The 15,350-nt window shown below is 46.1% G+C and overlaps 1 non-coding gene across 1 annotated transcript; it reads right to left on the reverse strand.

Annotated features, from left to right (window-relative positions):
• Positions 1-10,521: 10,521 nt before the first annotated feature.
• Positions 10,522-10,593, reverse strand: TRNAA-UGC (transfer RNA alanine (anticodon UGC)). Its single transcript has one exon. It is a non-coding gene; the product is annotated as a tRNA-Ala (tRNA).
• Between the last annotated feature and the right edge of the window lie 4,757 nt (positions 10,594-15,350).

Here is a 15,350-nt window from a genome sequence, read left to right on the forward strand (position 1 = left end):
CTGGACTCCACGCATCCAGGTACTGTAGGGCGGGCAGCGGGACAAGGCCCGGGTTAGGATCCTTGAGCTCTGCGGTGAGGAGCATCTGTGCGGCGCAGCAGAAGTCACATGGAAGCCCGAGTTCCGCGCTTGCGGTTGCTTAATAAGCGGTCTTTGTTCTGCATCTGCAAACTCGTTTTCGCGCCACCGTGTACCTCATGTATAGAAGGTCAAGCCCTGTCTTTGTCCAACGCTCAGTTTTCGGATGCGAATCCTCTGAGCCGGTGCACCTAAAATCCTCCCCTTTCACCCATGGGTCTCTTGGATCTCCGGAATTCACGCGACAATCAGGGGGATCCATGAAAGAACGCCCTAGTAAGTGTAGGCTGAAGCCAGGCCCTTACCTACTCTGTCTCATTTTGTTCTACTTTTATTTCAGGTAGCTTTAAGATAATCATGGTCTTTCCTTCTCTTCCACATCAGGTTGCAGAAGGCTCTGCTCTTATCTATTTATTTATTTTATTATTTTTATTGATTACTATCTGAGATGGAGTCTTGCTCTGTCGCCCAGGCTGGAGTGCAGTGGCTCAATCTTGGCTTGCTGGAACGTCTGCCTTCCTGGTTCAAAGTGGTTCTGCTGCCTCAGCCTCGAGAGTAGCTGACTACAGGCATGCACTACCAAGTCCAGCTAATATTTTATATTTTTGGTAGGGATGGGTTTCACCACGTTGGCCAGGCTGGTCTCCACCTCTTGACCTTGACTGATCCGCCCATCTGGTCCTCCCGAAGTGCTGGGATCACAGGTGTGAGCCATAGCTCCTGGCCTATTTATTTAGGCTCACTGCTGCCAGACCTCAGCCTTCTGAGTAGTTGGGACTATAGATGTGCATGACCATGCCCAGCTAATTGTTTATGGTTTTTGTAGAAATGGGGTTTCACCATATTGCCCAGACTGGTCTTGAACTGGCCTCCCACCTGGGCCTCCCGAAGTGTTGGGATTACAGGCATGAGCCATGGCCCCTGCCTGTTCCTTCTAGAAAATCTCATTGCCCCTTTCTTGTCTCAGATCAATCCCATAATTTGAAAGTATTTAATGTGCCCTTTTATTTGTATGTCTCCTTGTAACTTGTGTTGCTTTTGTGCGTCTATTTTTAATATATGTAAATGCTGTGGTTTACAGAGTTCAGTATTATTTCTGACTCTTTAAACAGGGTGTTTTGTATGTTACTAAGTGTACATTTTCTTCATTGTTTCTAATTGTTCCAGACCAGACTAACAGCCCGGCTGCTGTTTCTCCATGCTCAATAACAGACGCAGGTGAACTGGGGAGGAACAGTTTTATTTTCTGCAACCGGTTACAAGAAGATCTGGAAATTATTGCCAGACCAGCTCAAAATGTCAAAGTTTTCCTGAGCTTATTTGCCTTCTAAGCTATATGTCTACATGTGAATGTGCATTTATCTAAAGGCAAAAGTGATCAACTTCTTTTAATCTATAAGTAAGGTCTGAGTCCTGAAGCCCTTCCTCTGGAGCATCAGTCAGTTTACTTAATTTAAATGGGCCCAGGTGTTGGGGTGATTACCCTTATCTTGTCTCCTGCTAAATCACTAAGGTTTGAGGAGTTCCTTCAGATCTCCAATAAACTTGTTTGTGGAGGCCTGGGGAGTTTCTTCAGACCCACAGTAAAACTTGTTTAATCCATAATGGGCCCTGTTAAGAACTCCTGTGTTATTTTGTCACTTTAAGGTCCAGGAGAGGCCTAGGCAAAACTCTTGAGGGCTGTTGTCACATTCCAGCATTTGCATAAGGGCATTGGCTTATTTTAGCATTTGATATTTAACTTAACCACTCAGTCAGTACTGAAACAGTTGTGATGTAGGCCTGCGTTGGTGAAACCTGGCCTGCCACGCAATGCAGGCAGAGCAGCTCCTGTGTAGGTCTAGCACTATGATATTGTGATAGAAGAAATACAGACCAGCACAGTGGCTCACACTTGCTGTGGAGAATTGCTTCAGCCTAGGAGTTCAGAGACCAGCCTAGGCAACTCCATCTCTACCAAAAATCATTTTAAAAAATATTAGGCCAGGTGCAGTGGTTCAGGCCTGTAATCCCAGCACTTTGGGAGGCCAAGGTCACGAGGTCAGGAGATTGAGACCATCCTGGCTAGTATGGTGAAACACCGTCTCTACTAAAATACAAAAAATTCGCCGGGTGTGGTGGCGCACGCCTGTAATCCCAACTGCTCAGCAGGCATGCTGAGGCTGGGAGGTGGAGGATGCAGTGAGCTGAGCACTGCACTCCAGCCTGGGTAACAGAGCAAGACTCCATCTCAAGCTATAAAAAATAAAAATAATAATAAAAGATAAAAATTAGCCGTGCCTCGCTGTGCGTGCCTGTAGTCCCAGCTACTTGGGGGGGCTAAGGTGGGACATCGCTTCAGCCAGCAATATTAAGGTGGGAGGGACAGTCATGGGACAGTCATACCACTGCACTCGAGGATGGGTGACAGAGTGAGACCCTCTCTCTCAAAAAAAAAAAAAAAAAAAAAAAAAAAAAAAATATATATATATATATATATATATATATATATATATATATGTGTGTGTGTAATCTTATGTCCGTGCCCCTGGTTACTGATAGAACTTCTGAAACCCTTAAGTGGGTCAGTAGGAAAATCTTTTGTTCTAATATTTGATCTTTGACCCCAGCTCCTAACACAGAGCTCATAAGACCTTTTGTTCTAATGAGGAGACCCTTGGTGGGCTCCTGGATAGCCTCAGGAGCTGGTTGCCAGGGAAACCAACCATGTGATTAGAGGCATAGAAGTTTCAGCCCCAACCCCAAACCTTCAGAGAGAAGACAGGGACTAAAGGCTGAGTTGATCACCAATGGCCCTTGATTTAACCAGTCATGCCTAGGTAATGAGCCTCAGAAAAACTGAGAAGGACAGAGTTTATAATATATAAATATAAATAATGTCTACTAATATATATATATATATATAAATAAAAATATAATATATAAATAAATCATGGAGTAAAAGCCTTTCCTCATGTCCCTGTACATATATGTGTAAGAATTTTCTTAAAATTTTCCACATACACAGGAGCATAGTGGCTTGGTGTCACAGATTAGATTATCTATAAAGTAGACCTTGAGATAGAGTTTTGTTCTGTTCTTTTTTATTTAAAAAAAAATTTTTTTGAGACAAGGTTTCACTCTGTCCCCTAGGCTGGAGTGCAGTGGCATGATCACAGCTCACTGCCACCTTTGCCTCCCAGATTCAAGCAATTCTTGTGCCTCAGCCTCCCAAGTAGCTGGGATTATAGGCTCACACCACCACGCCAAATGACTTTTTTTTTTTTTTGTATTTTTTTTTGTAGAGACAGAGTTTCACCATGTTGGCCAGGCTGGTCTTGAACTCCTATCCTCAAGTGATCCACCCGCCCCAGCCTCCCAAAGTGCTAGGATTAGAGATGTGAGCAACTGTGCCTGGCGAGATAGAATTTAACGTGCAGAATGTTTATTATGCAGTATCTATGAGATCCACACCTGTGGAAAGCAGAGAGTAGACACAAGATTGAGAAGTCAAGCTAGGATGCATGCCTGACGGCCTCAGCTAACACCATGGGCAGTTCTGAGGCTAAGTGGTCCATCTTCTCCACTTTGGGGCCTTAATATTCTTGGACCTTTGGCTGGGCACAGTGGCTCACGCCTGCAATCCCAGCATTCTGGGAGGCCAAGACGGGTAGATCACCTGAAGTCAGGAGTTCGAGACCAGCCTGACCAACATGGAGAAACCCTGTCTCTACTAAAAGTACAAAATTAGCCAGGTGTGGTGGCGCATGCCTGTAATCCCAGCTACTTGGGAGGCCGAGGGAGAAGAATCGCTTAAACCCGCTAGGTGGATGTTCCAATAAGCTGAGACCATGCCACTGTACTCCAGCCTGGGCAACAGGAGTGAAACTCCTTCTCAAGCAACAACAACAAAAGATAACAAGTGTTGGCAAAATCGTGGAGAAATTGAAACCCCTTTACACGTGGTGGTGGTGATGTAAAATGGTGAAGCAGCTGTGGAAAACAATACCGAGGTTCTTCCAAAAATTAAAAATAAGACCACCATGTGATCCTGCAATCCCACTTCTAGGTGTAGTTCCAAAAATGTTGAAATCAGGATGTCAAGAAGATATATGCACTTCCATGTTCGTTGTAGTATTATTCGCAATAGCCAGGATATGGAAACAGCCTGTATCCATTGACAGATGAGTAAAAAAAGTAAGTGTGGCGTACATATCCAGTGGAATAGTATTAGGCCTTGGAAAATAAGAAAATCCTGCCTTTTGCAGCAATATGGATAAGCTTGGAGGACATTATGGAAATTGAAATAAGCCAGTTACCATACAAATACTACATGATTCCACTTACACGAAGTATCTATAACAGTTAAACTCAGAAACAGTGAATGCAATAGTAGTTGCCAGGGGCTAGCAAGCTGAAGAAGATGGGGAATTGTTGCTCAGTGGGTGTATTTCACTTATGCTGCATGAGTAAGTTTTAGAGATCTGCTATACAACGTAGCACCTATAATTATGTTATTGTACACTTCAAAATTTGTTAAGAGGACAGAGCTCATGTTAAATGTACCACATACAAAAAATAAAAACAACACAAAGAGACGTACGGAAACTTTGGTTGGTGTACATGTCTATTACCTTGATTGTGGTGATGGATCATGGGTATTTTCTTATGTCCAAATTCATCAAATTGTACACATTGTGTGCGGTTCTTTGTGTATCAGTTATACTTCAGTAAATCTGTTTTCTTTTTAAAGAAATCTAATGTCAGGAGTTAGCAGATTTGTCATTGCTTTGCAATTGTTTGCATATTCTAAGAATTATTTCATTGTTGGTTTTAAATATTGCAAATAATTTCTCCCAATCTGTCATTGTGTTAGAGTTCTCCAGAGTAACAGAATATATAGATGTTTTATATATGTAATTATACAGATAATTTATCATATGTAAATTTTATAACAGTATAATTATAATTAGTATATATTACAACATGTAAGCCTAACATAATGAACAATACTTATTATTTTACTATAATAAGTATTATGCATGTTTATTATATATATAAAGAGATTTATTACAAGGTATTGCATTATGCAGTTTTGGAGGCTGAGAAGTTCTATGATCTACCATCTGCAAGCTGGAGACCCAAAAAGGTAGTGCTATATTTGGAACGACTAAGAGCTGGAGGGCAGGTGGTGTGGATTCTCATCAGGTCCGAGGGCCTGAGAACCAGGAGCATCAAGGGCAGACTAATAGTGTTTCTGCTCAAGCAGCTGGGCAGAGACAAGGTGAATCCAACCTTCCTCCTCCTCTTGTTCTGTTCAGACCCTCCATGGATTGGATTATGCCCGCCCCCACTGAGGAAGGCCATCCGCTTTACTCAGTCCGGCAATTCAAATGCTAATGTTTTCTTTAAGCACCCTTACCGACTTACCCAGAAACAATGCTTAATCAGACGTCTGGGCATCCTGTGGCCCCCGTCAAGTTGACCCATAAAATTATCAGATTCATCAATGTGTTAATTTTCTTCTAAGGTATTCTTTGTTTCTAAAGTATTCAAAATCTTTAACAAACTCCAATTTCTTTAAAACTAAAGGCTAAAATTAAAATTTTTTAAATAAAATTTTTAATTTTGATGTAATCAAATTTCTCTCTCCTTTCTTTTGACCTTAGGGATTGTGCTTGACAGAGTGTTGCATGCCAATGGATAATAATGTTAACAAAAACTATGATAATGACAAAATTGATCATCTTGATGGCAGGTAATTTACTGTGTGCATAATAGGGCAGAAAGAATTTTTGATTATTATTCCTTATTACATTTCTTATTTCTTTTAAAATTCTTTACTATTTCTTACTAAAACCGAGTTGGCCAGGCATGGTGGTTCACACCTGTAATCTCAGCACTTTGGGAAGCCAGAATAGGTGGATTACTTGAGATCAGGAGTTGGAGACCATCCTGGCCAACATGGTGAAACCTCGTCTCTACTAAAAATAAAAAAATTATCCAGGCATGGTGACACAAATCTGTAATCCCAGCTACTAGGGGGACTGAGGCAGGAGAATCGCTTGAACCTGGGAGGTGGAGGTTGCAGTGAGCTGAGTTTGTACCATTGCACTCCAGCCTGGGTGAAAGAGTGAGACTCCATCTCAAAAGTAAAAAATAAAAATAAAAATAAAACTAGGTTATTATTAGTAGTTATTATGAAGAAACAGAACCAAACTATTAATCACAACAATATAGTAACAGCCAGACATACAATGGCAGCCCATGGCTGTAGTCCCTGCTTCTCAGGAGGCTAAGGTATGAGGATCACTTGAGCCTAAGAGTTGAGAGCCAGCCTGAGCAACATGACAAGACCACATCTCTAAAATTTAAAAAACAAAAATGACAAAAAGCAATATACTAACTCCTTTGACTACTGATAGGGCAACCAGAGTGGAGTGAATATGGAAAGCTAGTTTATATATTGACATGATTCAGCTCTGTGTCACCACCCAAATCTCACATTGACTTGTCCTAATCCCCACAGGTCATGGGAGGTGCCTGCTGGGAGGTCATTGAATCATGGGAAAGGGTTTTTCCCATGCTGTTCTCATGATAGTAAGTCTCATGAGATCTGACATTTTTAGAAAAGGCAGTTCCCTGCACACACCCTCTTGCCTGCCGCCATGTAAGACATGCCTTTGCTTCTCCTTTGCCTTCCGCCATGATTGTGAGGCCTCACCAGCCATGTGGAACTGTGAGTCAATTAAACCTCTTCCCTTGATAAATTACCCAGTCTCAGTATGTCTTTCTTAGCAGCATGAGAACAGACTAATACATATATTCAGTTACTTTTCATAAGAGAAGCTTTTTTTCCCCTTCGGAACCAGTTTTCTTCATTAAAGTTCTGTTCTAACCTATCATGAATATTCATTTTACTTCAGCGTATGTGTGTTTCATGGTAAATATTTTTTGAAAGCAGTTGGCTTCAATAGGAAACCAGGAAGAAGAGAAACTAGAGTTCATGACATAGTGGCAGTGATCGTGTTACTGAAAGACAAATGGCTGAGTGAGATACACACCCATGCATTATCCTCCCCCCAAAGTTGATAGAGCCAGAGGTCCTAGCATTGGAAGCAGTGCAGCTTTATTTTGGCATCTGCATGCACTCTTACTTCAAACTAAGATAACGAAAGGTGGTAGTGACTTAGTTGTTTTACATTTAAATCACTTGGAAATGTTCAATGTTTACATGCCATAGTGCACAAGAACTCACAGGCATAAATGATTAGTGTGGTGTCAGTAATTTGTCAAGTTCTCATCCCTTCAGTCAACAGCTGGTACACCACAGCAAGTATGCCATATGGAAAATAGAATAATAGAACAATAACAAAATAGAAAAATGTATTTGCTGGAACCAAAAGGGAGAAAACATTCACCATATGATATTAGACAGCACACAAAGAGATGTTGGGAGCTTTGCAAAAGAATCAGTTAAGTTCACCACACAAAAAAGGAGGTCCTTGCAAAGATCAAAATCCACTGAGTATCAGCATCTGACCTACTGAGCCAGCCAGCACATGGAATGATAAATCAGTAAAAACTAAATAAACATACATGTCTATTTAACTGCCTCTACTTCTGGTGTTTTAATCTATTTTCAAAGTGGTTAAGGGGAGAAAGACAAAGGCCTTGTTTTGTTTACAGAATTCATGCAGTGTCTCACTGTTTAAAGAGGCAGGTGGCAAGAGGAAGTTCTCTGGATCAAATCTGGGTCTTCCAGTCTTTACCGCTGAACCACGTCTCCACTGTAGGTATCACCGACTGTTCTGATTGTTGACCAAAATTACCAGCCAAATGGCATCTTTATATAACTTCTTGTAAAATAAATACCAGGAAGTGGGAAGGAAGATGGAAAGTAAACACGAGCAGTGACATTGAAAGAGGAATGAAATAACCTATGAACAAACAGAAGAGATTTTGCTTCATTTTGCTCCTTGTAGGGAAGACAAGGTGGAGCTACCAGGAATGGAACTGGAAACCCTCGCGTGCAAATTGTAAGCTCTACCACTTCTTACATCCCTGCAACCATCTCTGTTCTCTCCCCAATCTTGAGTCCAAAACATTTTTGTAAGCATAATTTGCATAGATGTTTCTTCAAGATTGTGTCAATAATTCGGCATTTTTGTTTTGTTTTGAGACGGAGTTTCGTTCTGTTGCCCAGGCTGGAGTGCAGTGGCACGATCTTGGGTCACTGCAACCTCCACCTTCCAGGTTTGAGTGATTCTCCTGTCTCAGCCTCCTGAGTAGCTGGGATTGCTGGTGCCCACCACTAAGCCTGGCTTTGGTATTTTTAGTGGAAATGGGTTTGCACCATGTTGGCCAGGTTGGTCTCATACTCCTGACCTCAGGTGATCCACCCACCTCAGCCTCCCAAAGTGCTGGGATTACAGGTGTGAGCCACTGCATCCGGTCCAGGTTTTATTTTTCAGGAGAAAAAGTTACTCTTTAGGTCGTTCAAATGATCTTAAATTCAGTTGAACCAGACCAGGTCTCATTGAACAAGCAACTGAAAAATGGCTTGCAATACAATATATGCTATACAAACCAATACAACAGGTTGTAAATATGACGGACCCCTCCCCAAAATAGCATAGCATATTGGTGAAAAGACCAGGGTAACGGCAGAAAAGGTATCTTAAAGGCAAATAGTTCCGACAGTTCCTGATATAAACCTCAAAGTTAACTTTTTTTTTTTTTTTTTTTTTTTTTTTTTTTTTTTTTTTTTTTTTTTTAGACACAGTTTCGCTCTTGTTGACCAGACTGGAGTGTAGTGACACCATCTTCATTCACTGACCAGTTCAAGCTATTCCCCTGCCTCAGCCTCCTGAGTAGCTGGGATTACAGTCATGCGCCACCATGCCTGGCTAATTTTGTATTTTTAGTAGAGAAGGAGTTTCTTCATGTTGGTCAGGCTGGTCTCGAACTCCCGACCTCAGCTGTTCACCCACCTCGGCCTCCCCAGTGCTGGGATTACAGATATGAGCCAACAAGCCCAGCCAAAGCTAACTTTATAAGTGTTTCAGTTGTATTCAACACTTAAGCAAAACATTTTTTACTATTTATCTCTGTAATGCCCAGCACTTAAAAAGTCCAAAAATTTTATGATAAATAAATATCATACGATGGTTCTGAAACTGAGACAGTGGTTGTAATGAGGTATTACAGTTTATGAAGACAATTTTTCTCTCTGGAATTTATTTGGTCGTTAACAGGCGCTCAACATCTTCTATCTATTTCTGTCTACTCCTTTAGCACATACGCAGACGGTGTCAAGAAGGTCCTAAAACAGCACAATTCCAGCAGCCATGTTTCCTTGGTATACATGGGCTGCTGGAGCGGGGTCTCCGAGTGGGCGAGGCGGGGGTGCGGGCTGCAGGGGGAACAGGGCCACGTGGCGGCGGTGGCAGAAGTGAGGACACAGCCCGGGTAGCCGAGGCACCGGGCGTCCGTTGAGACAAAGCCGGGGGCGCCAGCGGGAGGGACCGCGCGAGTGAGGGGAGGCCTAGCGGCGCGCGAGCTCCGGGGCTGGTCTGAGGAGGGGACGCCTGCTCTGCCCTCGTCCCTGCCCAACCCTTCTGCCTGAAAACTAACTCTTAAAAGACGATCCTAGGCCGGGCACAGTGGCTCACGCCTATAATCCCAACACTGGGTGGCCGAGGCGGGCGCATCAAGAGGTCGGGAGTTTGAGACCATCCTAATCAACATGGTGAAACCCCGGCTTTACTAAAAGTACCACAAATTTGCTGGGCTTGGTGGCGCGCGCCTGTAACCCCGGCTACTCTGGAGACTGAGGCAGAAGAATCGCTTGAACCCGGGAGGTGAAGGCTGTAGTGAGCCAAGATCATGCCACTGCACTCCAGCCTGGACGACAGAGCGAAGCTCCGTCTCAAAAAAGAAAAAAGAAAAAAGAAAATCCCCGGGGCTGAGAAAAGGTAGAATCATCAACTGTGCTCCAAGGAACTATATTTCTGGTTACAAATTATGGAGCTTCAGTCATAACAATGTATCCAATTTTGTTAATGAGTGATGAGATTTAAAGGTGCCCCAGAGCAGTTGGCAACCACAGGATTTTGATAGCCGGAGGAAGTTTAACGATGTTTCCAATTTGTTAATGAGCGATGAGATTTAAAGGGACTCTTAAAACAGTTGGCAGCCACAAGATATTGATAGATGGAGGAAGTACAACAATGTTTCCAATTTTGTTAATGAGTGACGAGATTTAAAGGTGCTCTAAAGCAGTTAGCAGCTACAAGATTTTGCTAGGTGGAGGAAGTTTGGCAGTTTTGAAGTGTTAAATACATCTGCCTTTTAAAGCCACCGACCAATAGCCCATTTTCAAGAAGAGCTCCGGAAGTTCTGCCCCTGTCTAAAGAAAGGCGAGCAACAAACTACAATTCCCGTTCCTTAAGCTTACTGAAGTGGAGATGCTGGGAGTTGAACCCGGGACCTCGTACATGCAAAGCACGCGCTCTACCACTGAGCTACATCCCCACACATACATAGCGTTGTTTTTCCTTTGTTTACCTATATAGCGTGTGACAATATGGAGTAGAGCTACACAATTCCGCTGGCGTTTTCAATTTATATTCATAGAAAATCAAGATGGGGGTCAACAAATTCTCATTAACACCATACCTAACTCCTTGGAATTTCCCTAAATCTCATTTACCACAGTTTGTAAGTGTAGATTTATGTTAAGTTTGCTCCTTGCTCTAGTAAGGTAGCTTCCGGAGAGCAGAGGCTATTTTTCTTCTATCAGCCTTCCCACGTCTTCAGTATAGAGCGGGAGAATAGCAGTCGCTCACAGCGCAGTGAGAAATAAATGACAGGTGTCCTCTATTCAGGAGATAGTCCACAGTACAGAGACTTGCAATGAAGTGTGGAGGTGGAGGAGGGAGGATTCAAAGTTATATAAACAGATCATTCCAGTAGCTGACAAGTGCTCTGGCAAAGATACGCTTTGTAACTGCGACGTTAAGCAGAAAGTCTACCACATTCTTGAGCAAAAATGGACGACTCCACGAATTTTTAAAGACTTGACCACTTAAGTAAAGGGCGAGAGTTACGCACGAGGACCCATGTGAGTTGTGCTTCCGGGATTGGACGACTCCACGAATTTTGAAACACTTGATCACGTAAGTAAAGGGCGAGAGTCATGCACGAGGACTCCTGTGAGTTGTGCTTCCGAGATTCAGGCCAAAGTTCTCAGCGCCAGTGGCGCTTCGTTGTCCTAAATGAACACCCAGCAGCGATGTGTCCGGCTAACCTTGGGGCTTTGCGGACCGCGGGTGTCAGGCAGGAGCTTGTGGGCCTAGAACGCGTTCCCCGGTTTTTACCGAATTTACGCTGAGCGAGATGTACAGAAAAGTGAGGTCAGCTCGCCGCTGGAGGGAACAGCTCTGACCTCCCAGGGACACTGATGTAGACGCGGGGCTGGTGTGATTTGTTTGATAATGCTGCTGGCGACAGAATGGGTAAGGATGGGGAAGGGCAACCACCACCTTTCCGCGCTGACCTCGGTGCTGCAGGACCGCCTCCCCCTGGTCGGACGCCCACCGCGCTCGTCCGAGGGGACCGTGGAGTGTTTTCCGGAACCGCTCACCAGCTCAGACGGACTTCCAAAACGTGGCCCTTTCTCCCCGCTCTCGGGGGGCGGGGGTTTCGTTTCCACCTGCAGATCGCGGTTGCAGCGGGCTAACGTTCCTCGCAGAACAAACTTCTTCTCTGCTTTAGGATTCAGCCTGGGTGGTCAGTGGACTTTCCCGGGAGCTCCCAGCGTTTGCGGCCGCCTCTCGTCTCCAGCCTGCGCCCTGCCCTCTTATTCCCGTTCTCTTTCCTGCCCGCGCAAGCGTGGCGGGCAGGGATACCATTCCCCGCCTTTCATCCGCGCCGTCCTCCACCCGGCGGACTCCCGGTCCTCGCCGGTTCACGTCCCGGAGGAGGACCTTCTCTTCCGGTTACTGGAACAAGCCTTGCTCTGTGGTCAGCGTGGGTGTTCCCAGGTCCCCTGGAGCACTCGAAATCTCCGAGAAAACACAAGCGGGTGCCCTGCCCGTTCCCGTACACCCCTGGCCGCAGCTGGGTCGAGGAGGGGAAGGGAGAATAGAAAACCAATATGAAAAAGAGGCAAAAGCTAAGATGAAACCTTTGGCATCGAGCAAGAGAGGCCACAACATAAATAAATATAAATCTCTAGAAATAAGCAAACAGAGCCGAACTGCAGGATGCGACCTTTGGCTCTTTGTTTATTTCTCTGGCCGCGCGTGGCCGCATCTCAGGCTGCCTCCCTTCTACCCCCACCTGCCTCTCCTCGCGGCCGCAAGCGGTTCCTTAACAGACCGCGACGGGGTCGTAGTGCTCTGGGTGACCCGACTCGGGCGTCCACCCGCCGGTCTGGGCCGCGGGACTCGCTGATAACCCACAGGCCCACGCAGGTTCTCGGGATGTCAATCCCCGTCCACTGCGCGGACCTGCGTGGTTAGTGAAAGTCGCCTCGCACTTGGAGTCGTCCCTGATTCTCCTGCAAAAGGCTGGCCTCTCCTCCGGGGATGGGGAGCGGGACGGCTGCCGCCGGGCCGGGAAGCTAACACGCCCACGGGTGAGCTCCGCCCTCCCCAGCAGGGTGTCGGGGTGCGCTTCTGAGGGCCGGGAGCCCTCCGCGGTGTCCGCGGCAGCGGCCACACCACAGCTGCCTCTTCCTCTTCATCCAAATTCCACCTTCCTGGTTCCCGCCGGGGAGGAAAACGTATCTCAGAAAACGCAAGAGAGGAGGAACGCCCATAACTGGGAGGCCCTTCGCTCCGCTGGCTCCTCGGTAGTGGGAAGAAGAGGGTGGGCGGCCGCAGTTCGCCTTGGGGGCTGCATCACCTCTTCCAGTGGAGCCACCGCTTCCCTGCCCGCTTCTCTCCCGCCTCGGTCCCAGGTCATCCGCTGCTCCCTGGGACATCCTGCCAACGGGTGCATCTGGCGCCTGGGCTCTCAGGGGGTGCTCGACGTCGCTTGGCTCTGATGTGGGGTAGTGGTTGGGCTTGAGCGGCGTTGCGAACGTCGTTTGGGATAAGCTCGGTTGAAATTTTGGCATCCGAACGCAAGATCCCTCCTCCTCCGCCAAAGGGGAGGGATCCTTCTGGAACCCAGAGGCAAAGGCCGAGCCTCGGGCGCGCGTTTACGGTGGCGCTGAACATTGTCCCGGCTTCTGTGGCTCTGTGGCTGGGGCACCTTTGATGCTGGGTCCACTGTCGGCCGCGCGTGTCCCTCCCTCTTCTCCCTGCCGGCAAGTCTTTGACTGATTGATCCTTTTGGGTCACAGGCTTATCTCAAAGATGAAACCTTCATGGCTGGGGACACCTGGGGCGGACAGTGAAAATGCGAATGGCTCCTGGAGTCTCTTGCTCCTCTCCTACTCAGACCACCGTATTCATTCCGAACTGAAATGTCCCGACAGGTGAGGGTGAGGGATCAAGAGGTTTTGGTTTGCCTTGTTTTACCCCCAGAGGAAACCAGCTTAGATATAACCCGATGCTAACGACCCTGTTGGCTTGTGCCGGCCTCATCGAAGATCTCGGGAAGGTTCCCAGGCGATGTGTTCATGTGCTCACCTGTGCACATTTGCGAAATTTGTGACAGTAAAAATTTAAGCATAACCAAGGTTCCATTCCAGGAAATAAGCTTATACACGGGCTGGCACATCCAGTGAAGGCATCAGGAGTGCAAATGACCTTCTCCCCACCCGGACACCAGGGAGTGGGGGGGAAATTACAAGGGGAGACTTCCTTGGCCCTGTAATTGGAGGGAAGCACACTTTAAATCCTTCGACTAAGATCCCCGGGAGGGTAAGCCAGGCGCTAGCAGTCAGCAAGACAGCCTTCATACTGCCTTCAAACCGTACATTAAAGTTGCCGGAGCTAAAGAAATTAGTAGTTGGATCTTGGGAGTTGTTCAGAGCAGGCCTCGGTGGCCTGGATACAGCAGCTTCAGAGGAGCTCTTGGTCCTTCCTCACTGATTTTTTAACTGAGGACATGATTAAGAGAAACAGGCTTGAGTGTTCCTAGAACGTTGCCAGAGTGATGTTTTTGGGATAGGGTAAGGCAGATAAGAACAAACCTCAAGAACGGTTTCAGTAATGAAGCCGGAGGACAGAGAATCAAAGAACATCAAACTCACTTCTGAGCCCGGAAGTGGATCTTAACGTGTGCACTGAGGCCTCGTTCTCCTAGCCCTCTCTGAGAAAGCAGTCTTTGTGTTCCAGAAAGAGAGGATCAAAGGGCACCCCCAGGAGTGAAGCCTGTGGTTTTGTTGGACATGACGCCCTGACATAGAAAAAATGGATGTGTGGTAATATCTGGCCACTTTTAGTGGTGGAGGCGGTTTTTAAAATTAATTCTGATAAGGAACGAGACTAGGACATAATAACAATTACATTATCCTCATTGACCCTCAAATGGTCGATGTTTCCAAATTCTTAGTGGACCAGCATCCCTTCTACCTCCGGGCTGGAGCACTGCCAGGTCTAAATGCCCATCAGCACGTGCACGTGAGGGGTGGGAGAGGGAGGCAGAGTCTCACTCTCTTCCTTAGGCTGGAGTGCAGTGGCATGATCTCAGCTCACTGCAACCTCCACTTCCCATGTTCAAGCGATTCTCCTGCCTCAGCCTCCCAAGTACCTGGGACTACAGGCATCCACCACCACGCCTGGCTGATTTTTGTATTTTTAGTAGAGATGGGGTTTCGCCATGTTGGCCAGGCTGGTCTGGAACTCCTGACCTCAAATGATCCACCCACCGGGGCCTCCCAAAGTGCTTGGACTATAGGCATGAGCCACCACTCCCAGCCCTCTCAGTTAATGTTTTGAGAGAGACTTTTGTAAAGATTGAGAACAAATCTTCCTTTCTGCCTCCCTTCCTCCTTTCATCCCTTTCTCCCTTTTTTCAGTGTGACTTGGTCTAGAGCATATGGTTTACAGGCGTGAGGTCTTAAGTCCAATCCCTGGTGTGTTTGCATTGCAGGGCAAATACCTGTAGATCTGCTTTATGTCGCTTTTTGCTTTTTAAAAAAAGCAGTTTTGTTTGTTTTAGGACGTGAACACGTTTAGGAGGTTTTGGGAGGTGGAGCTGTTTCGTTGTTTGCTTGTTTTTTCTCCAGCTGGAAACAGGACAGCTCAATTTGCTTAATGATTAAAGGGAAGATCAGGGTGTACGCAACCAGAGTCTTCAGTAGCACTGTTCCATTGTCTCCCTCCAGATTCCTG

This window comes from Saimiri boliviensis, chromosome 4 (assembly GCF_048565385.1).
Source record: "Saimiri boliviensis isolate mSaiBol1 chromosome 4, mSaiBol1.pri, whole genome shotgun sequence".
NCBI lineage: Eukaryota > Metazoa > Chordata > Mammalia > Primates > Cebidae > Saimiri > Saimiri boliviensis.